This window comes from Camelus dromedarius, chromosome 17 (genome assembly GCF_036321535.1).
Source record: "Camelus dromedarius isolate mCamDro1 chromosome 17, mCamDro1.pat, whole genome shotgun sequence".
Taxonomy (NCBI): domain Eukaryota; kingdom Metazoa; phylum Chordata; class Mammalia; order Artiodactyla; family Camelidae; genus Camelus; species Camelus dromedarius.
Window position 1 is genome coordinate 48,337,254 of NC_087452.1, and position 24,021 is coordinate 48,361,274.

At 42.9% G+C, this 24,021-nt stretch overlaps 1 long non-coding RNA gene across 1 annotated transcript; it reads right to left on the reverse strand.

Moving 5' to 3' along the window:
- Positions 1–5,588: 5,588 nt before the first annotated feature.
- LOC116158167 (uncharacterized) lies at positions 5,589–14,055 on the reverse strand. Its single transcript, XR_004142303.2, has 2 exons — positions 13,334–14,055; positions 5,589–7,641 (listed from the first exon to the last, which is right to left on the reverse strand). It is a non-coding gene; the product is annotated as an uncharacterized LOC116158167 (long non-coding RNA).
- Positions 14,056–24,021: the final 9,966 nt, after the last annotated feature.

The following is a 24,021-nucleotide window of genomic DNA, read 5'->3' on the forward strand; positions in this document are numbered from 1 at the left end:
GTGAAAATGGGAGTCACTGCCACCAAGGGAAACTACCACGGTTTTTCAGGTAAGAAGTGAGGAGGAATTCTATTTTAAAAGTAGAACGTAGTTGGAAAAATGGGAGGATACCAATTGGATTTTCTGACCGGGGAAGTTCAAGAGAGAGTGAAGTCTGGAACGAGTCTCACTGATGTGAGTGGACAGATGCTCACGGTGACACCCATGGCTTTGTTTATCTAACATTCTGTGGTTTTTACTGAAAAAAATTAGACTTTTTCTTCTGAACACTGCTAACAATTTACTTCAAGGGAGATGTTACTGTTTTTCCCACAATTTTGCCTTCATGCCCTTCACTGATTGGTCCAGAAAGACATGTGTAAGGATCATAGAACCCAAACCCCTGGCACACCAAGCCAGTCAGAGTCCTTGTCTAGATGCTGAACTTGGAACCAAAGCAAACTTCAGCAAATCCCTTTTTAGGGATAGAGATTTGCTGTGAGCTGAGTGGGTTTTTGTAATAATTAATTTATTATTATTATTATTATTATTATTATTATTATTATTATTAAGATATAGTCAGTTACAATATGTCAATTTCTAGTGTCCAGCATCATTTCCCAGTCATGTATATATATACATATAATTGTTTTCATATTTTTTGCCATTAAAGGTTATTACAAGATATTGAATATAGTTCCCTGTGCTATTTTGTTTTTTTAATCTATGCTATATACACTGGTTAACCTTTGCAAATCTCAGACTCCCAAATTTATCCCTTCTCACCTTTACCCCCGATCACCATAAGTTTGTTTACTATGTCTGTGAGTCTGTTTCTGTTTTGTAGATGAGTTCATTAGTGTCCTCTTTTTTCTTTTCTTTTCTTTTTTCTTTTAGAGTCCACATATAAGTGATATCATATGGTATTTTTCTTTCTCTTTCTGGCTTACTTCACTTAGAATGATGATCTCCAGGTCCATCCATGTTGCTGCAAATGGCATTATCTTATTCTTTTTTATGGCTGGGTAGTATTCCATTGTATAAATATACCACAACTTCTTTATCCAATCATCTGTCAGTGGACATTTAGGTTGCTTCCATGTCTTGGCTATTGTATATAGTGTTGCTATGAACATTGGGGTTCATGTATCTTTTTTAATTAAGTTCCCCTCCAGATACATGCCCAGGAATGGCATTGCTGGATCACAGGGTAAGTCTATTTTCAGCCTTTTGAGGAATCTCCATACTGTTTTCCATAATGGCCGCACCAAACTACGTTATCACCAGCAGTGTAGGAGGGTGCCCTTTTCTCCACACTGTCTCCAATTGACTGAGTGTTTGTGTCCCCCCCCCCCCCCAGTTCTTATATTAGAGCCTAATGCTCAATGCAATGGTATTTGGAGGCAGGCCTTTGGGACGTAATTAGTTCATGAGAGTGGAGCCATCATAAATGGGATTTGTGCCCTTCTAAGAAGTGACGTGAGTGAGATGATCTCTCTTAGCCATGAAGATACAGAGAGAAGGTGAAGATCTGCAAGCCAGGACGTGAACTCTCACCAGATCCCCACACCTGCCAAAGCTTTCATGGTAGACTTCCCAGCCTCGGGAACTGTGAGCAATTTTTCATCGTTTGTTATCTAAACCACCCAGTCTATGGTAATTTTGTATTTTGAACTAAGACAAAGTTTCAAGGTACGAGATGATGGAGCCAGTGGCCGTGTTCTCCACTACGTATGAGGAACCAGTCCAAAGCAAAAAAATGAGACAAACAAGCAAGGAGAAACAGAGAGGAGGGTCCTGATAATGTCTGAGACCCTGACTCCTGTTTTTCCTGAGGCCCATTTGCATCCCTGTTTCTCCTACCCTGTGATTACACAAATTTCCTTGGATTTCCCGAGACGACGCTTTCCCTTTGTGGCCTAGGCCAGTTCAAGTTGAGTTCAGGCACTTGCAACGAAGAGTCTTGACTAACAGAGCAGTTCACTAATTGAGTTGGAGAGAAGCAGAGAGAGGCAAGTATGAGAGAAAGGATTATAAAGTGAGTGTTGGACATTTTAGGGTGAGTTGCTTCGGACACCTGCATGAAGATTTCTAGCAGTCATTTCGTTATGCAGCTGAAGATCAGGCGATACGTCACATTCTCCAAGTCATCAAAAATATACTAAAGGATGGATAGATGGAGCACAGGGGATTTTTAGGACAATGAAGTTATTCTGTGTGATACTATAGTGGTGGCTACATGTCATTATGCATTTGTCAAAGCCCACAGAATGTACAAAATCCAGAGTGAACCCTAATGTAAACTAATGGACTTTGGTTGATAATAATGTGTCCATATTGGTTCCTCGATTGTACCAAATATGCCTCACTGATGAGGGACGTTGAGGGTAGGGGAGTATCTATGTGTGGGTGGGGAGGGCTATGTGGGAACTCTGTATTTTCTGCTCAATTCTGTTGTGAACCTGAAACTGCTCTAAAAAATACTAAGGTCTATTAAAAAAATACTAAAATAGACAAGTCCAGGTCTCATGTCCTGTAGCATATTGCTAGATACACCCATCAATGTGGACCCTTTTAGGGTGACATTAAGTTGCTACACCTCTGCTCAGTTGAACCAGCATTCAACTTATTCTCATGCTGGTATCACAAAGCTTTTTTCTAAGAAGCCTGATGAAATCAAGATTGCGTATTTCTACCACATTCCCCTAATCTAGCTCAGGAGATTCACAGAGACACAAGGTGAACACACCGTTAGCTTGACATGACTTGATCTTGGTGAACACAACCCCTAGCACTGGCTCCGGATCAATGGTGCTGTTTTCTAAATATTCACAAATCCACTATCAATAATTCATTTTTCTGGCTAAATCATTTGTCCTCATCCAAATCAGTCCAACTGAAAAAGAGCAGGTGGGTGTACTGAATCTTGAATAACTTCCCCACAAATTGTAGAACGTTTCCCTTTCAATTCTATGCAGGAATGGCTCTGGACCTCCCAGCATTCCACAAACTCAATGACGGCTACGAATTGTCCTTGTTGTTCTGCTCAGCCTGGAAGGGTGCTGCTTCAGAAAGGCCAAGTTGACCCTCCTCGAGAAAAAGATCTTTTCCTTAATGCCTCCCCAGAGGCTATAGCAGCACACTTGTCCTTCCAAGGCAAAGAAATCTGGGGTGCAGATATTGGTTCCAACGCTTACATGCTGTGTGATCTTGGGAGAGTTGCTTAAATACGCTGAGCCAAAATTCTCCACATCTGGAACATAAGAATGATCATTAATTCCTTAGTACATTTGTGAGACCTAAATGAGATAAGATGTTGTTTGCTCCTCCCCATCACACCCCTGTTCCCATTTACCGGTGCACATCAGTGGTCTCCATTCCTTTGCATATCATTGACTTCTCTTTCTTTCCTTCTTCCTCTTCCCCTTATTGTCCTTCTCCTCCTCCTCCTCCTCATCCTCCTCTTCCTCATCCTCCACCTTCCTCTTCCTCCCCCTCTCCCTCTCCCTCTCATTCTCCTTCTTCTTCTTTTTTGGCAAAGAGGGCAATATTTATTTAGTCCGGTGATACAAATACTGAACACTGATTTAACTAAAAACTACGATGTAACTCTACCAGGAGGATGGAAAAGGAATAAGAACTGGGGGTGGGGGAACATCACTGACTTCTCTTTCTAGCTTCCTATTTAAATTATTTCCTTCCTCTTGGCTGGGCCCAGTCCATCCTTATGAAAAAGCTACAACATATTCCTCTACTAAGAAGGGTTTTCTGTAGGGATGGTTTGAATAATCGGTGACTTTCTTAGGCAGCTAGTCAAGCGAGACCCATGGTCATTTCTGTTTACAGCCCTTGCAAAGTGTTCATTTCTGGGCTGCTTTTCCAGTAACTCCAGGTCCATTAAAACCACACTATACAAACTACATATACTCTACTAAATACGCTAACAGAGGAAATGACACACGTCTTGATCCCTGTCCCCTTAATGAGGTATTCTTTTCTTTCCAGTGGAGGTCACTCCACAGCTGTCCCCACAAAGCTAAGGCAGCAGGGCCTTGTCACGTAACACGTGACCTCAAAGCTCGGGCAAAGATGTGCAAGGATTTTGCTCTCGCCCAAGGAACAGGACAGCTGTGGAGTGACCTCCTGGCCAGCTCTTGAGTCTGTCTCCTTCTCTGCTACGCCATTTTCACACCCACAGGAGCACTGTCCTCACCCCCGTCCCATTTTCCACTGTACTGCCCGGACAGGGTTCTGATTTGTACATGCGCCTGTCACTTTGCTGTGTGGGACATTCAGTGGGGCTTGAACAAGGCCCCTGGCGACCTGGCCGGGACGCACTTTCCCAGAAGTGTTTCTCACCACCCGTGCCCTTCTTTCTGACCAACCTCAAGAGTGGGGTTTTCAGTTTCTCCAGGGCTCCAAGCTTTGCCCTTGTGGTAGGGCCTTTCTGATTAAAACCTCTCTCCTCTTCCCTAACCTTTTTTCGCTTTTGGCCCGATCTGGACATCCTTCCTCTGGGAGTCTTGTTCTGACCCAAGGCTGGGTTAGTTGCCCCTCTGTGAATAAACAAACCATAAGTCGTGGCATTTCTCGCATTATACAGGGACTGACTTTTCCCTTGTCTGGATGAGCCTATTACCGTGGGGACTCAGGGAAAGAGCCTGTCCTTCTTCCTCATCACCGTGTTGTCAACACCCCGCCCAGCACAGCCCAGAACAGGTCCTCAGTAAGTCAGTGTTGAATCAGTGCAGGAAGGAGTGAAATGTGACATTAGGTGGCAGGAGTCAGCATTGAGATACCAATCCCAACTGTCTGTGAAACATCTGGGACACATTTATACCACGAAAGTATGTAATTTATCTGAAATTCAAGTTTAACTGGGCACCCTGGGTATTTTATCTGGCACCCTTACTTGCTAGTTAAATACCTCTTTCTGTAGGTCTGAGAAATAAATGTACTCATTTCAGCAGTTAAATCTTCAACTACTTACTGCCTTAGCATGTCAGTATAGTGAATAATCATGTCAGTATGGTGAATTATCATGTTACAGGTGATGAAGAAATTGCTTCTCTTCCTTTTTCTTTAAACAATGAGGATTGTGGAGATTTTTTTGCTTGAATTCCACTTTTTTTTCTTTTTCTTGTAGGATAGGTAATTAGGTTTATTTATTTTCAGAGGAGGTACTGGGGCTTGAACCCAGGACCTCGTGCACACTAAGCAGGCACCCTGCCACTAAGCTACACCCTATTGTTCTGCACACCGTGGTGAGTTACATTCCTGGGCACAGCTGTGACCCTTAGAATTGCTACATCCTAATTCTTATACACATTCCATCAAGTCTCATTTGCTGACTCCTTTTAGAATCTCCCGTCTTTAAATGTTACTTTCACTGTTGCACAATCAGTCATTCCTGACATTGAGTAATTAATGAGTAATCTGATTTCCTTTTTTAATTAACACACTGTATCTTTCTAATTCATCTTCACCCATGACTTGTTACAGATCCTTTTTAAGATGGAATTTATTTCTCAATGAACTAATACGGAATCAAACACTGACAAAGTCAAGGGCGAGCATACTCATAATACAAAAAATATCATAACAAGATACAGCTGACAAAGAAGGGAAGCTTCTTTAATACACAGTTGTTTATATAATTTAGTATATTTGAAAATACAATAATTTCTAGATTACTAGGGATTTTGAACCTAAAATGCCACAAAGAAAATCAATGTAAATTCTCACCTTTTTGCATATGAAATTAATATTTTTCTAGATAAATAGGTTTCAGTAAGTGATCTGGGCACATGAAATTTGTAAGCTGTCTTATGGGGCCTATACCTTCATTGTTATATATTATATACAAAATTATTTGCACTTCATAGTGGCAGCAAGACATGACTGAGAGCTCATTAAAAGCAAGTCAGTTTCTTCTTCCTACTAATCTCTTTCTGTCTCCTGTGTATGGAACCAGTGTAGTCACACAAGGCTTTGTGCTCAGAAAGTGTACTGGGCAGGGTGGCATTCCAAAACACCCGTACAGAGACTCAAGGAATAATGTTTGAGTGCATATCTGGACACCCCATGGCCCAGTCAAGTTGACACATAAAATTAACCATCACAGAAGGGAGCCACATGCTTGGAGTTTAATATTCTGTGGTCGCCATCTGGAAATTTCCAATAACCTTATTTTGAAGTTATATTTTTCTAACTGAAGCCCCCTGGACATTAGAGGAGGTGCCGGGGTCTTGGAGCCTCACTCACCCAAAATCCCAACCCCTCAACCCCCCACGCCCCACCTCCCTGCCTCCAGAGACCAGTTCCTGTCTGCCGATTCCTGCATCCCTGCTCAGGGGCCATGAAGGCCCTTTGCTCCCTGCACTGGACCTGGGCCCCAGAGTGAGAAGGGGGAAGGCAGGCTCCTGGAGGGTCTGCTCTGGTCCTGTGAGCATCGTTGTGTTGAGGTAATGTGACGTTAAATAGCCAAAACGAACAAACCAAGAAAACAACAAAAACCCCAGGACGGATCAAGAGAAAGACTATGGAAGAAAGGAAAGCCGTCCTTTTCCTCCCAGACACAAACACATCCACACACACACACACACACACACACACACACACCAGGGCCTTTTTCTTGTTGGTTTTTCTGTGTGGGGTGGTGTGATGGAAGAGAAGAAAAAGTTCAAGAATCAGTTTATTCAAGAGATGTTGTCACCATGGATCGTAACTGACTTTTTCCTTTTGCTCCCTTCCTGGTTCCAGGTGGCATGCAGTCCTGCTGCTGTTCATCAGTGGTTCTCATCACCAGCCTTCTGGGTCACGTCCACTCCTGCCAACCTAATCCAGGAATGCTCTTCCTCTGCTGCCTCCCCCGTCCTCATCCTCTTCCATCACCACTGCCGCCTCCACTGTCATGCCACGAAGAATTGTCACACCAGACATCACATCGGGTGCTTCGGGTGTCATTCAGCGTCCTCCTCACAGCCACCTGCAAGGAGGGTGGGGTCACCTTCACTCTGCAGATGAGGACTTAGCGGCTGGGGACCTGCACGGGCTCTCCAGCCAGCAAGTGATATGGCTGGGGCCACACCTGGCTGTGCTCGTTCCACAGAACCTCAGCATGCACTGTCACAGCCTCCTAATTTATATGGCTCATCTCGTCTTCAAAAACAAGTCTAGACCTTTTTGTCTGGCATGCAGGGCCTCCGTCACATAGTTCCAGCTACTTTCCTATTTTCTCTTGGGTTACTCCCACATTCGTCAGGTCTCTTTAGGTTGCCAGGGACAGAAATGCAACCTTTCGGAAACGTAAGAGAAATTGATTGCATCCTGTAACTGGAAAGTCCAAGGTGGGTGGGGAGTTTTGCTCCCGGCACAGGCGGCTCCAAGATTCAGCTCTGTCCTCTGGATGCTTTCTTCCCTCTGGGTTCTTCATCCTTCCAAGCTGGCTTAATTCTTAGCCCACCTCCTTCTCTATGACGGCAGGGATGGGCATGCCCGCGGCAGAGCTAAATTTACAGTGTCTTCACACCTGGCAATCTCTTCCTGTATCTTACTTAATCTTCCCAAAGGAGTCTGCCTGGCTCTGCTTCAGAGAAGTTCCATGTTCCAGACCAGGGGCATAGGGTGTCCTGATGGGACAGGCTGAGTCCACGTCCTCTCCTGTTAGGAGGAAAGCAGGGCCATGTGATTGACAAGAACAATGCGGATGCAATTCCTGACAGCAAGGGAAGTCGAACAAACGAACTAACTAAAAGATGTCCAATATCCATCCTATGTGAACTGTCCATTCTGACTGAGCACGGCGCACTTTTTCCCGACTCTAGACTACTGCTCGTTCTGCTCATCCTCCCTGCCCACCTTCAAGCTCTAGAATATCCTCTGTTTCATTAATTTAAGATCTGAGTTGAGTCCCCCTTCTGTGAAGGCACATGCGTCTCTCCCTCCCAAAGGGCCGTAACTTTCTCACTCCCTGGGCGCTAGCTGCTTATAGGTGCTTCTCAGGCATCAAAGATCCAGGTATGAACCAATCAAAGGTCAGTGCAGCTTCAGCCTCCCTCTCTGATGAGGTGTAAGTTCTAAAGCCAGTTCAACCCACCAGAAACAAACTTGCCCGCTGCCTGAAGCATTGAGTTCGGTCCTTCAGTTTGTCTTGCGTTCCCTCAGTGGTACCAGCTTAGGGGTTGGGGGTAGTCTCTTAGCCCCACAAAACAGCATCTCATTCCTCTTTCCCTTCTGTGAGAATTTGCTGTCTGGCATCAAGACATCCAGCACAGGGGCTGGACCAGCTCCAGCTGAGCCAGTCCTTCCCCTCCCATGATCTTCTGTGGTGCCCTCTCCCCATCACTCATCTGGCCCATAGCACAGACTAGCTTGTCCTGTCGGGTATCTTTGCATATTAATATTGATCATTGATTGTGATGGACTGTACCACCAAAATCATAACTGGCAACCTGTGGTAGTACTGAGTCCCAGATAAACTGTGCAGGTAATAATATTGAAGTCTCAGTAATTTAGGGAGCCCTTTCAGATTGCTCCAAGCTGTGCCAAGCGCTGCCCCGGTGGGATTTGGAAACATGGAAGACGGCGTCTTTCCTCAAGGCAAGTGTCACCTTGCTGCGGAGACAAGCCAATCGAAGACAGGAAAAGTTCCAGGCTGGGTTAATTTTGACTGTGTCAGTGTATTATTACTACATGGCTTCAGCTATAAGTAACAAAGGCCCAAAGCTAGCAGTGTCTTGAACAAAATAGACAATTGTTTTTCCTTCATGTTAAGTGTCCAGAGGTGAGCTGTCAGGGTTCATATGGCAGCTTCATAGCATCACAGACCTTAACTCCTTCTATATTCCCGTTCCGTTGTCATCATGCCATTTCCATTTCGCAGTGGAAGACACCTTGTCCGTGTTCTGCCATCATATTTGCGTCACAGTCAATGGGAAGCGGGAGAAAAGGGGGCTAAGAGTGAGCATGCTCATGCCTTTTAAAGGCATGATTCAGAAGTGAAACACACCAAGGGGAGGGAATAGCTCACTGGTGGAGCACATGCCTAGCATGCATGAGGTCCTGGGTTCAATCCCCAGTGCCTCCATTAAAAAATTAATTAATTAATTAAATTAGTTAACCTAATTACCCCCTCCCCCAAACAAAAACAAAAAACAAACAAAAAGAAGTGAAACACATCACTTCTACTCACATTCTATTGGTCCAAACTTAATCACAGGTCTTACCTAGATGCAAGGGAGGCTGGAAAATGCGGTCCTTGATTCACCTGCCACGTCCTTAGCTAAAAGTGAAAGGGGTCTTTTACTGGAGGAAAGAAAGACTGTATAATGGTAGAACCAGTAGCAAGTGAAATAGAGATGAAATAAAGGTGGGATGGAGAAAAATACATTTGCTCCGTCTATTGATCAGTTACGGAAGCAGAAGCCTTAGCAAGAGTTTTCCAAGTTGTTAAATTTAAAAATGCTTCTCTTCTGACCTTTAAGCGTCTTTTCGTCCCAAGTACCTCTTCTGTCCTTTTCATCTCATTGCTCCTCCTAGCGAGGAGCTAAGCTCTTCAGCCTAGCGCTCTTGAGGAGCTAACACACCTAACCAGATGAGGACACGGACAAAGGTTAGTTCAGTCACTTGGCACACGTTTGTTCAGTCCTACTATATGTGAAGCGCTGTTCTGGGTGCTCGGACACATCAAGGAAGAAAACCACTACCCTGCCCGGGGTAACTCCTGTTCTGGTAGCGGGTGGGGCATGCGCAGTAAACAGGAAGCGTTTGTTTCTATGGAAACAAAGCTAATTGGATCTCAGACAAGACTTTAAACTTCTAGGGGATGAAGATGACATTCCTGGTCGATAGCCCTATAAGGGTGTATATTGTACACGTGTGCTGTCCAGACATTCGTTGGAAGATTTTTTTATTTTTATTTTTTTATTTTTTGGGCAGAGAAAGATGTATTGCAGGGCCAAACCCCAAACTCCCTGAAGGGTTTCAGCAAAGCATATTTAAAGGCCAGGTAAGGGAAGGGGGTATCAGGTACGTGATCAGCTCGTGCACAATTCTCTGATTGGCTGTGTTGGAAGATTCTTTTTTTTTTTTTTTTTTTAATAAGATGATTCCTAAAAATTAATATCTCTAAACCACTTAAGCACTCAACTCCATCCTTTATCCAGTTGCCTCAAGAACTCTGCACTTGAATGTCTACCAGGTGTCTCAAATTTAATTGATTCAAATCTGATGCCCTCATCTTCCCCCAACCTGCTTTCCCCAACAGTGTTTCCCATCTCAGTAACTGCAAGTCTATCCTTTGTGCTGGAAGATTCTCAACAATGTAAGTAAACGTCTCTCGATAGTCCTTTGGATCAAATACTATTTGAGCAAAAGAATTGGCAACTTTGATTCATTTTTCCCTCCAATCAACTGGATCCATGTAGACAGCAGGACTTGGAGATGTATTAGAAACCTAAGTAGCTTAAACAAACAAACAAACAAAAAAGGGTGATGGTGATAATTTTTTAAAAGGATTCTGGGATTGCCTGAGCCTTAAGACAAGCTGAATGATCCTAGGGAAAGATGGAACTAAAAACTCAAACACAGCCAGTACTTTCTCGGTCTCGCCTCTCCAACTGTGAGTTCAGTTTATATTTCAGGCTCTGGGCAACCTTCTTTGACAAAAGGTGCAGAAACAGCCAGACTAAGCCGAGAAAACAGAGCACAGGGTTAAAGTCAAAGGAACAGATCTAATATGGAGTCAGATTGGTTCTTTTCTATTACAGTTTTAAAGAAGTGGAAAGACGCCATCTGCCACAGTCAGATTCCAAGTCTTCACTTTTTTGAGAGGTTAACAGGTTAATTAAGCAAAAATTCACAGTCAAGACTGTGCGCTGCCTTTGTTTTGTTTTGGAAAAGTTTTTGGCGTACGCATCTTTCAAGAGCATGTGCCTACGGCAAACGGGCAGCTCAGGAAGTTCTGCAATATCCACAGATAGTTATCTTTAAAGCAAAAAAACGGAGACATTAATGTAAAAAGTATTCTGCAAACAATTGAGCCTTTTATTTTAAAATGTCAAGGTCCCAGAAAAAGAGCTGCAAGTTTACAATCTTTGTTTTCCATTGGCTGCTGAGGTGTATTATAAGTTTTTCTCCCCAAAGTGAGAATGTTCTGAATCAAATCATACTTCTTCCTTCCGTTATGACTTGTCATAGAGTGACATCAGAGTTGCGTTTTATTCGTTTTTCTGCCAAGGATTTGTGTAGGTTGGCTGACGTTTGGAATGTGAGCGCAGGGGCCCTGTTTTTCACACAGAAAGGTCCCACACTGACTTTGAAAAGTTAAAGCTCTTTTCACTTTTGCAATCTCTCCGCTTACTGAAAGGGAAACTCGAATGCCTGTCGTCAGATGCCTTCCCTGAATCAAATCTTGTCCAGCTGTCCATAGCTCAAAATCTGTTCATTTGTCTTGTGATCACCTGTTATTTTTCAGCCCCTGTAAGTGGCTTGATTGGTCAGTCAATATCACTGACATAAAAATTAGCTGTCGGAGCAGCTAAGGATACCATCAACAAAACAAAAAGACAACCCACAGAATGGAAGAAAATATTTGCAAATGATGTGACTGACAAGAGACTAATTTCTAAAACATACAAACAGCTCATACAGCTTAATATCAAACAAACAAGTAACCCAATCAAAAAATGAGCAGAAGACCTAACTAGACATCTCTCCAAAGACATCCAGATGGCCAGAAGCACATGAAAAGCTGCTCAACATCACTTATTGTTAGAGAGATTAAATCAAAACCACAATGGGATATCACCTCACACCAGTCAGACTGGCCATCATTAAAAAGTCTACAAAGGATAAATGCTGGAGAGGGTGTGGAGAAAAGGGAACTTCCCTACACTGTTGGTGGGAATATAAATTGGTGCAGCCACCATGGAGGACAGTATGGAGGTTCCTTAAAAAACTAAAAGCAGACTTACCATATGATCCAGCAATCCCACTCCTGGGCATATAACCAGAGAAAAATATAATTAAAAAAGACACATGCATCCCAATGTTCATAGCAACACTATTTACAGTAGTCAAAGCATGGAAACAATCCAAATGTCCAGTGACAGATGACTGGATAAAGAAGTTGTGGTATATTTATACACAATGGAATACTACTCAGCCATAAAAAAGAATAAAATAATGCCATTTGCAGCAACATGGATGGACCTAGAGATCGTCATTCTAAGTAAAGTAAGCCAGAAAGAGAAAAATGCCATATGATATCACTTATATGTGGAATCTAAGAAAAGGGGCACAAATGAACTTATCTTCAAAACAGAAACAGACTCAAACATAGAGAACAAACTTATGGTTACCTGGTGTTAAAGAGGGTGGGAAGGAATAAACTGGAAATTCGAAAATTGCACTTCTTGGGGAGTGATGGAAATGTTAGCTATCTTAATTGTGGCAGTGGTTTCATTGGTGTAGATATGTATCAAAATTCGTCAGATCACACATCTGAAATGTGTGTAGTTGACTGTACAGGAACCAGACCACAATAAAGGTGTTTAAAATAAACAAAACAAAACTAGCTGTGGGGGTGGCCCAAACTGATCGCAGTTTTCCAAGTGGGTGGTGTTTGGCACGTGGTCCCCGCGTGGCACTGGGACCTTGTAAAAGGTTCCCTGCTGTAAAATTCTGAGTGATCGCCAAGCCCTTTCCAGGAATAAATGGTGCCCAGCAGAGCACTGAGGGGAGAGTCATCCGGAAGACGGTCTTTTGGATTCCAGAATTATTCAGTGGTTTTGGCAGCCCCACCTCCTCCCCACCCAGGCTGCGGAGCCGGTGAGGGGGCAGCACACGGAGCCTGGTTAACACCCCCAGCTCCAGCCTCCTCCAGCCAGCCAGACGACCCACAGGCAGTTGTCTGTTTTTACTTCCTCTGAACTTGACTTCCGTTGATCTCAATCACATCCTCGAGACTTATTTCTTTTCCTCTTTCCCACTGTTATTTATAAATTTATACTTGCTTACAAGAAAAGAACGGCTGCTGAACTGAACGCCCAGGTGCCTTCCGAGCATCAGAGACGTCCGTTGTAACTGACAAGGGACTAATTTCCAAAATATACAAACAGCTCATACAGCTTAATATCAGAAAAACAAGCAACCCAATCCAAAAATGGGCAGAAGACCTAACTAGACATCTCTCCCAAGACATCCAGACGGCCAGAGCACAGGAAAAGATGCTCCTCTTTCTGTTCAGCCTTTTTCAGTCGTTACCCCCCCCCCCCCCACTGAGAAGACCAACAGCAGGAAGGCGGTGACTCAAACCCAGAACCCAAGAAACAAACACCCACTAATGACTCACCTGCTGGAATCCGGGCGATTCAGAGACTTTCCTTTGCTTAAAAACGTGTATGCAAACAACACTCAAGCTTCCCATCCGCATGAGACCGGGGACTCTGCTGAGGTGGCTGGGAGTCAGGGATGTGTCACCGACACAAACACGGAGTTTACTGGGTCAGTAGATGCAGGGCGGCCGGGACTCGAATTTCCTTTCTGTTTTTCAAACGCCTGCTGGAGAAAAATCTGATATATCCTAAGTGAGTCAGTTGTGAGTGTTTCTGTTTCTGGGTAAGGCGTTGAGTCACACCCCCCTCCCTCTCCCCTGCTGATTTTCATTGTGATTTTAATTAGCAAGCCGGTCCTCTGATGGGAGGTGTGGCCTTTCATCCAAAGGAGAGCTTCCTGGCTGTGTGGTCCTCGGTTGGCCACTTGGCTCTTCTAACGATAAAATAATTGTTTTTCTTTGCTACTTTGCAGAAGTTCAAAGGGCTTTACCGAACCTTAACCCTGAGGGCTCCTGGTTTATATTTAGATGAGAAAATGAATAAAGACGGGAATTTTGTGGCAAAGGGCTTTGAAACCCTGAGATAAAAGGGAACCCCTAAAGAGAAATTCACCTCATTTATTTTGTAAGTGGTACTCTGCATGCATGTGTGGACAGATGTAATTTGAGGCAACTCGAATTAAGAGCCTCCTCGTCACTCTGCCCGTGACCTGCCCTGACTCCAGTAGAATTGAAGAACCTCTTTTTCTTTCCACTTTTCTATTTCCCAAGCCAGGGCCTGTCCGGGAGGCCCCGATTCAGGCTTATAATTAACTCTGGGCGCTGACTCTGGGCCTGGACCCTCCTGTGGCTGGGCCTCCCTGGAGGAATCCAGATACAGTGCAGAAAGGGGAAAGGAAGGGGCGGGAGCGAGAGGCCCAGCTTGGTTTTCTCCCGCATCCTTTGCATTCTTCATTGCATTCCTGAATCCCAATGCACACCTGGAAGGAGCAAGGCTCATATTAGCTGGAGTGCACTGGTGTTACTATTCATACCACTACTATATTGAAATACGCCTATACTGACTTGTAAATACACTTGACCCTTGAACAACACAGGTTTGAACTGCACAGGTCCACTGATTTTTTTTCCATCAGTAAACACTGCAGCGCTACACGCTCTGGGGTTGGCTGAATTTAAGGATGTGAAGCCTCAGATCGGGATTGTAAAGTTACACGCGGGGTTTTGACTGCTGGAAGGGTTAGGGTCCCAGATGCCTGTGTGGTTCAAGGTCAGTGGTAGGCGTTGCCCACGCTCCCATCATTGTTAAGTATTTTGAATGTCACCCCTGCTTTGTGAGCAAGGAGAGGGTCTTCCTCCTTAAGTCCTTAGCATGACATCCTGCTTTGTATTCGAAATTCATATGCTGATTGATTGGGGAAGAGAAAGGAAAACTCCAGCTGCTCTCTCAGGCCATCAGAGTAGTGGCGGGCCCAGCCTGCAGTTTCCCTGCAAACCGCGCATCCCGGAGCAGAGTTAGATCTCAAGTCTCCCATTCATTCGCTTTGGAGTTCTGAACTGGTGGGGGGGCACACCCAAGATGAATGCCTGGATGGGCATTTCAGTTACTGAGGGTCAACCAAAACCCAGGCAAAACCCGGAGGCAAGACCCGGAGGCAAGACCCAGGCCTGAGGCCTAAGGCAGCCCTTGAGGACTGAATGTTTGTGTCCCCTGCCCCCGAAATTCCTGTGTTAAAGGTCCAACTCCCAGTGTGATGATGGGGCCTTTGGAAGATAATTAAGTTTTTATGAGCTCATCAGGGTGGGGCCCTCATGTTGGGATTAATACCCTTATAAGAAGAGATACCAGACAGACATCTATTTGTCTGTCTCCCACCCCCTCCCCTACACCCAGTCTCTCTCTCCCTCTCTCTGTCTCTCCTTCTTGTCCTGCCCTCTGTCTCCCCACTTATACACGAAGAAGAGGTCTTGTTAGGGTCTTGCGAGGACATAGCAGGAAGGTTGCCGTCTGTGAGCCAAGAAGAGAGCTCTCACCCTCCTCTCAGACTTCCAGCCTCCAGAACTATGAGAAAATACATTTCTGTGAAGTCACCAACCTATGGTATTTTGTTATGACAGCCTGAGCAGACTAGGGCAGTGTCCTGCCCCCCACTCACTGGGTTTTACTGAGAGGCCCCAGTCCTGCATGCAGAGATGTTGACCTGGAGGGGCCCAGTGGGCCTGAGCCCACTCCATGAAGGCCAGTAGCCTAGAAGCAGAAATATGGTCTACTTCCCTGGCTGCTGGGAGTACAGCAGAAAGGACAGAGCCTGGGATCTGCCTTCCAGGCCCTCCGCCCGTCAGTGTCTCCGATTTTGACCAATCAGAACTCCTGTTCTGCTGAGGGGGGATGAAGGAGGGAAGGTGGGACCCTGCTGTGTGTGCCCTAAGGTTATCCAGAAGACACATTCATACACCTGGACCGAGGGAGGGGGTTTGGGCTAGAGATGCAGTTTGCGGCTGATATCGCGGGGGCGGGGTGGGGGGTGGTACCCAGCTTCTCTCCCCATTGGATGTGCGTCTCTCTACCTCTCCCTGGGCGGTGAGATCTGGGAGAGGGTAGCTAGCCTAGTCTTATGAACTCATCCCCTAGGGTGGTGGTTCTCCACCTGACTACACGTCGGAATCACTTGAGGTACTGGGCAGAAGGTTCTGATTTAATGTGGTGGGCATCAGGTTTCTTCAGATCTCCCCAGATGAGTCTAGTGTGCCATCGAGGTTGAGAACAGTTCCAAGTGAACTCTGCAGGAGCACCTGATCCATTTCATCATCTATTTTATTAACTGGTCTCATAATTCTGACCAGTCTCATGTTCTACTTGGGCCAAGTGAATGGATTTACTACGCCTGCGTGGCACATGAGGTCTTTGCTCAAATTGCATCACTGATTAGTGTCTTGACAGACTTGCTGGACCCACAAGGACAGATTGTTCCCTGGCCGTGCCTGAGTTACGACCCAGTAAAGTCCACATAATTTCAAAGGATGTGATCTTGTCATGTGCTCTTGGACGGCGTGCTCCTCAGAGCCATTTCTGGGTCACTTCCTTCCTCCTGTGCAAAAGGACTTCAGCCAACATCTAATTTTCCTCCTCTTATTGAAAAACAAACAAATTTCTTAGCTGTGTATTACAAACCAGGTACTCTGAGAGATGATTTTTCTTTCACAGGTTTTCATTTTTCTCAGAGTTGTATGGGTACGTTATTTTAAAAGTTAAAAATGAAGCTTCTTGCGGAAAAGAGCAACCCTCTGCCTTCCTTCCCAGGTCCCAGTCCTTAAAGGGAGCCGTGTTTACCCGTTCAGCTGCTCTGATATTTTCCACTTTACATCCAGGTAACAGGCTTACCCTGCTATTTCTTTTTTTTTTTTTTTTTAGCCAAATTTTATAATATTTTTGTTATTTATTTATTATTTGGGGGGTGGATAATTAGGTTATTTGTTTATTTATTAATGGAAGTACTGGGGATTGAAGCCGGGACGTCGTGCGTGTTAGGCACGTGCTGTACCACTGAACTCCACCCTCCACCCTACCCTGCTGTTTCTTGATTTTTCCCCTTTTAGAGGTAATCTCTTGACTTCCTAATATGAGAGATTCTATCTCTTCCTCATAGACAAATACTTTCTCTCGGACATCCTACTTAAGGCACAGACTTTGGTAAATTTAATTTATGATCAGTTAATTACGTCATATTACCCACCGTTGAGCCATGTGATATGCTGATTAGATTTTCTTGCTGGAATAACTTCTAGCTTTCTCTGGATTTAATAATTACCTCACTTTTTCGTTTTCCTAATTTGTTATGCAATATTAATTTATCTGCAAACTCTCTTCCAGAAGAATACATCTTCTGTGACTACATTCAAGTGTATAAGGGAACCTATCAAATTCAACGGCAACATTTTTTTAATGTTTTTTTTTTATAATAGGGGGAGGTAAGTAGGCTTACCTACTTATTTATTTATTTGATGGAGGTGCTGGGGATTGAACCCAAGACCCCGGGCATGCTAGGCATGCGCTCTACCACTGAGCTACACCATCTCCGCTGGAATTCTAGGTGGAACTCATTTTCTTTCAGAATGTTGAAGACATTGATCCATTATTTTCTAGGTCCTAGGGCTCTCTTGGAAAATCCACTGCCCTTCTGAAAACCGCCCCTTTGTGTATTACTTATTTTTTACATATTGAAAGATTTTGGGATCTTCTTTTTGTTCTGTTATGAAATTTCACAGTAATATGCCTTGGCATGAGTTTGTTTTCATCTATTGTCCTGGCTCTTGGTGGGATCTCTCCATCTGGAAATTGTGCCCTTTAGTTCTGGAATACGTTCTTGATTCATTTCTTTGACAATTTCCTCTCCTCTATTTCCCACGTTTTCTGGAACTCCTGCAAATTAGTTGTTGGATGTCTGATTTATCCTCTCTCTAGTATGTTTTATTTTCTATTTTCCCTGTCTGTATTTTAGTTCTAATTTCTGGGAGTTTTCCTAAATTTTATCTTTTAATTCTTCTATTGAGGTTTTTCATTTCTGCTATAATGTTATTACTTTTTCCAAAACCTATTTGCATTTTATTTGTTTTCTGTCTTAAATAGCATTTCATTCCTGTTTCATGGATACAGTATGTCCTTATCTGTCTAAGGGTATTAATAATATTAACTTGAAGTTTTATCCTTCCAGCATTGTGTTTTGTCTAAATGGCTCCCCCCCACCCCCATATTCTTTATATTAGAGATTTCCCTTGGATGTTGGTATCATTAATTTTTCCATTTATGTTTAATAATGGTAGACTCTAAAGCTGATTGGAAACTCTGAATGTGTGTGATGACTGGTCAGTATATTTGGGTCTTTTCTATTAAGCCAGTTGAATTTCTCCAAAACAGACTCCTTCAATCTCCTGCTTAGAGTCAAGTACAGGTCTGATTGCCGACATTCCTAGGGTAGAGGGTCGGACAGGTAGGTGGGGAACATCTTAGAATACTGTGAGTTTCTTCACTTAGTCTTTTCTTTGTCATGAACCCTGTCTGCTCAACTGTGTATGCTATTACTCAAATAAAGAGACCCTTTGTTTTATCCTCTCCAGAGAATAAACGTCCAGACTTCTGCCAGGGTTGAGGATGGGCATCTTGCCCAAGCACGTGGAGGGCAAGAGGGGATATGGGGACCCAACTGCTTTTCAAACACCCTTCAAGCAGACTCCTTGCATCAACGTTCTGTTCACCTCCCACTTCCACACAGTTTCATTGCTTCTTGGACATTGTCATGCAATGTGATCTTAAGCTAGCTTTTCCCACTGTTGGTTGAAGATTCAGCTTTTTTGAGTTTACCAGTTTGTTTGCCACTTCACTGCTTGTCTTCTTGTCTCCAAAATTCTGTTTCTCAATTTCCTTTTCTGCTCCACCATTGTGAATAGACTCTTTAGGCTATATTTATTGATGCTGCAGTCAGATTTTAAGAGGAATATGTTCAACACACATGTCTTTATATAGAAGTCATTAGAGTCTCACTCCACATCTTCACCTACTGACTTTTCCCCCATTTCACAAGCATGTGTATTTTAAATGGCATTCTTCATGGCTCTGAATGGTGGAGTCCCTTGGCAGAGTCACTGGTAGAACTATGAGGGGCTTAGTGAATATATTAAATGTATTTTCCAAAAATGGATTCAAATTCTTATCCATTTTCAGCAATGACAGTTGTTTGAATGTTTATAAGGTACCACAGGTTAAATGTTGAGAGTGACCATTGGGTAGTGTCTCTAGGGTAGTTTCGACCCATACTTCAAGATACGTCCATCATTATCAATGGGTAAATTTTCATCTTTGTCTAAGAACTAAGTTTAGACTACATGACCTTTTGAGCAGCCTGGATTTGTTCTGCTTCTTGATTTCATCCACAGAAAACCCTTTCAGTTGCTTTCAGGCCTGGCTTTCTTCTGTGCTTGGTGTTTATGTCTTGGTCCCAATCTGAATTACTCTAACCAAAGTAATGGGCTGCTTTGAGCAAGTTTTTTTTTTTTAATTGAGGTCACATTGGTTCATAACGTTATGTAAATTTCATGTGTATGACATTGTTTTTCAACTTGTGTAAACACTACAGTGCTGATCATTTTTAACCAGAGAGACAGACATTCCATCGTGCTCCAGGTCGTAAGTCCCATTGCCAAAAAGTTTGCCAAGTGACAGCAATTATGTATTGGTGATTTACTGAAGAGTTTGGGTGTCCCAGAATGATAAGAGTAAAAAATGGTGAACTAACTCAGAGAGGCTCCTGCAATCTTTCATGGTTACTTCCACATTTAGGAGGGAGATGTGTGTGTGTGTGTGTGTGTGTGTGTGTGTGTGTGTACTTTCTTCAACTGGAGAAACTATAATCATTGGCGTATAAGGTTCAGTGTTGAATCTTTGGTCCCAAAATGAAATGGCCAACATTGCTGTGCTCAGAACAGTTAAAGCCCCTAGACAATTTTCAAAGTCTTTTGATCTGAGACATTTTTATGAGTAGGCACAAGGCTTCCAAATACATCATACAATTGGACTGAAGCCTGGAAAGTCACCCCGGTGTGTTTGAACAAACCGTAGCCCACAAATACCATATTTTTTATATTGGAACATTCCTTTCCTTTTTAAAAGAGACTCCGCATCTATCTTATCCCTTTTGTACATTCTTGAGTAGTTGAAGTATCAGTCTCAAAGGTCTTCCTAAAATTTCACCTTTATCCTTTTACAAGGCTAGAAAGCAAATCAAGAAGGTAAATGCTGGATCTGCAGTTCAAATTGGATTAAAAATGGCTTTTTCAGATTATAGAATCCTCTCTGTCTTTCACACACACACACATAAACAAGCACATGCACACAGTATATGTAACATGAGTAATAGTATTATTTATGAAGTTACCACTATCAAATGATTACACTTCAGTCTATTTTCCATATACACTCATGTATCAGATAATACATGAGTACACAGATTTTCTGCTTTAGTTGATCATATAGTGAGAGGAACTACATTGATATGAGAAGACAGAATCAGGTAAAATACAGTTAAATCTGATGATTTCAGATGTTCCCACAATAACTGCCAGGATTCCTGCATCGACTTTTGAATATTTTCTCAGACCCTGCTGCAGGCTTTTGGAGCATAAAGCTGAGAACCATGAGACACCTGCCTTGTGTATTACATTGTATATGACAGTTCAGGAGACAAGAGCTGTAAGAGATTTCTGAGCAATGTGCTAGGGGAGTGCTAGAGACTGGATGTCTCCCTTCAACCAAAATTCATACATAGAAATCTAACCCCCAGTGTGATGGCATTTGGGGTGGGGCATTTGGGAGGTGATTAGGTCATGAGGATGGAGTCCTCGCCAATGGGATTAGTGCCCTCATAAAAGAGACCCCACAGAGCTCCTTTGCCTCTCCTCCCATTGAGGACACAGCAAGAAGGCAGCCATTTGTGAATCAGACTCTGAATCTGCTGGTGCCTTGACCTTGGAGGGCCCAGCCTCTAGAGCTATGAGAAATAAATGTCTGTTGTTTGTAAGCCACCCAGTCATGGAGTCCTGGTACAGCTGCCTGGACTGACGAAGACAGGGAGTAAACACTTAAGCAACTCTCCTGCCGGAGGGAGCTTTCGCAGAAGGGAACTTGATGTATACGCAGAGGGTCAAGTACTTTGCTGGAAGGGTGCAGCAGCATGTCAGCAGGGGTTCGGAAGACGTGATTTATAAGATGAGCAAAATAGAAATCGATTGACTTTTAGTGGGGGAGGGTAATTAGGTTCATTTATTTACTTACTTATTTTTAATGGAGGCACTGGGGATTGAATCCAGGACCTCATGCATGTGGAGCACACACTCTATCACTGAGCTCTACCCTCCCCCTTAATTGATTTTTATAAATGGAATATTTGTATGTTTATAAGTGGAATATTTGGATGTATGGAGCATCTTGAACTGCTTTCTTCTCACACGTGCCACATCCAAACTATTGGCAAAAGTTATTGGCAAAATCTATAAACTCTATGTTCAAAACACATCTCAAATCAGACTACTTCTCCCCATCTCCATGGCTACTCACTGTCATGTCTTGCCTGGACTACAACACAAACATCTTAGTTGCTTGTGTTGTTTTTCTGTTGCTGTGTAACAAGTTACCGCTCAGTAGCCTACAGCCATGCATATTTATTATCTCACCATTTCCATGGGTCAGGAGTCTGGAACTAGCTTAACTGACCCTCTCCGAGTCTGAGAGTCTGCACTCAACATCTTGGCAGTCTGCAGTCTCAACTAAAGTTTTGACTGAGGAAGAATTCACCTCCTGGTTAACTCAAACTGTTGGCAAAATTCAATGCCTTGTGGTTTTAGGACTCAGCTTCTCACCAGCTCTTGGCTGAGGACCACCTGTAGGTCCTAGAGGTCTCTGACACATGGCCAGAGATGGTTTGCTTCTTCAGTGTAATTAGGCTAATGCCCCGCATTCTGGTCTGCTAAGATAAAGTCCTGTGTAATGTGACATAATCGTCAACTTTGCCACATTCTGATCATTAGAAGTAGGTCGTAGGTTCTGCCTGAATTCAGGGAGAAGACCTACACAAGGGCACACTTTATTAGAAGTCAAATTAAGGAGGGTCCACTATGTTGGTTTCCCCACTCCCACTCATGCCCTCTGATTGTTTATTTTCCATACAGTAAGCAGAGTGATCCTTCTAAAAAGGTAAAACTAACAATATCATCCTTTTGCTCACAACCCACTACTGGCTTGGAGTAAGGCCTATGAGGTGATGCTGAAATGAGCAATGGCTACCTCACTCACTGCATTTTCCACCAGTCTTCCCCTGCCTATTTCCCTTCAGCCACATGGGAATCTTTGCTGCTCCCCAGCCGTGCCAAACACACTTCTGCCTGAGGGTCTTTGCATCTGCTATTTTCTCTACCCCAAGCACCACCCCCACAGATCTTTATGGCTTGAACCCTTTCTTCATTTAGGTGTCTGCTCAAAAGTCGCATTCTCAGGGATCACCTCTTAGAATCCTCCAATCTAAAATATCCCCTCCACTGCATATCTCTACATCTCCCCCTGCCGTATTTTCTTCCTAGCTCTTCTCTCTCTGTGTGTTTTAGAATATACTTTTCACTTATACACTGACTGTCTCTCCCACGAGAACTTAAGCTTCGTGAGGACAAGGATCTTGTCTACCTAATTCACTATTGTTTTTCCAGTGCCTAAATCATTGCCTAGTATAAAGTTGGCATTTAACATCTCGTATGTGAATGAATAATGAAAGGAGTCACGACACAAAATAAAACTTTTCAAAATATTTTATTATCATTGATAATATGTTGAATTTTTCAAGTAAGTTGTGACTAAACCTTAAACCGTATCATGAAATCATTCTCAAGATTTGATTTCATTGGAATAGTGAAGAATAATCAGTATCTCAAGGGAGATTAAAAGTCACCTGGGTACCCTCAGAGTAGTTGGTATTTTTTAGTTGTCAAATGATCAAAATTAGCACTACTAAATAGTGGACAATTGGACTTTAACATAAAAGAAATAGCAGTGGAGAAAGAAGAAATAAAAAAAGACATGACATGTAGAAAACAGATAGCAAAATGTAAATAGCAAATGTAAATTTTACTTTGTCAGTAACTACGTTAAATGTAAATGATTAAACACTCCAATTAATAGGCAGAGATTGGTAGTTTGGATTTCATTAAATGATTCAAATATATGCCGTCTACAAGCACCACACTTTAGATTCAAGACACAAACAGGTTAAAAAAAAAAAGATAGAAAAAGATATGTGATTCAAACAGCAACCAAAAGAGAGCTTGAGTGGCTAAATTAATATCAGACAAAATAGACTCCAAGATAAAATTGTTACTAGACAAAAATGGATATTTTATAAAGATAAAATCATCAGTGTACCTAGAAGATATAACAATTATAAACTTACACGTACCTGACAAGAGAGCCCCCAAATTCATAAAGCAAAAAAGTCAGAATTTAGGGAGAAATAGAAATCTCAGGAGTAATAATTTGAGGGGGAAGCGTATGACCCAAGTGGCAGAGCGCATGCTCAGCACACAAGAGGTCCTGGGTTCAATCGCCAGTACCTCCTCCAGGCAGAAATCAATGAAGAAACTGAATTACCTCTCCATCGTAAAACGAACAATACAACAAAAGTAACAACTTGAAGTATGAATATACTACTTTTAATAATGAATAGAACAATTAGACAAGATCACCACGGAAAAAGGAGATTTGAACAACACTATAAACCAACTTGACATAACAAACATCTATAGAAATGCCCAACAAATGGGAAATACACATTCTTCTCAAGTGAATGTGGAATATTCTCCAGGACAGATCACATATTTTAAGCCATAAAAGAAGTCTCAGAAAAGTTAAAAGGATTGAAGTTACACGAAGTATGTTCACTGACCATAATGAAATGGAATTAGAAATCATTAACAGAAGAAATTTAGGGAAAATCATAAATAATGGAAATTATATAGCACACTCATAAATAACTAATGGGTCAAAGACAAAATCACATGATCCCAACAATACTTTCAGATGAATAAAAACAAAAACACACATATATCATAACTTACGGGATGCAATGAAAGCAATGCTTAGAAGGAAATTTATAGTTCTAAATGCCTATGTT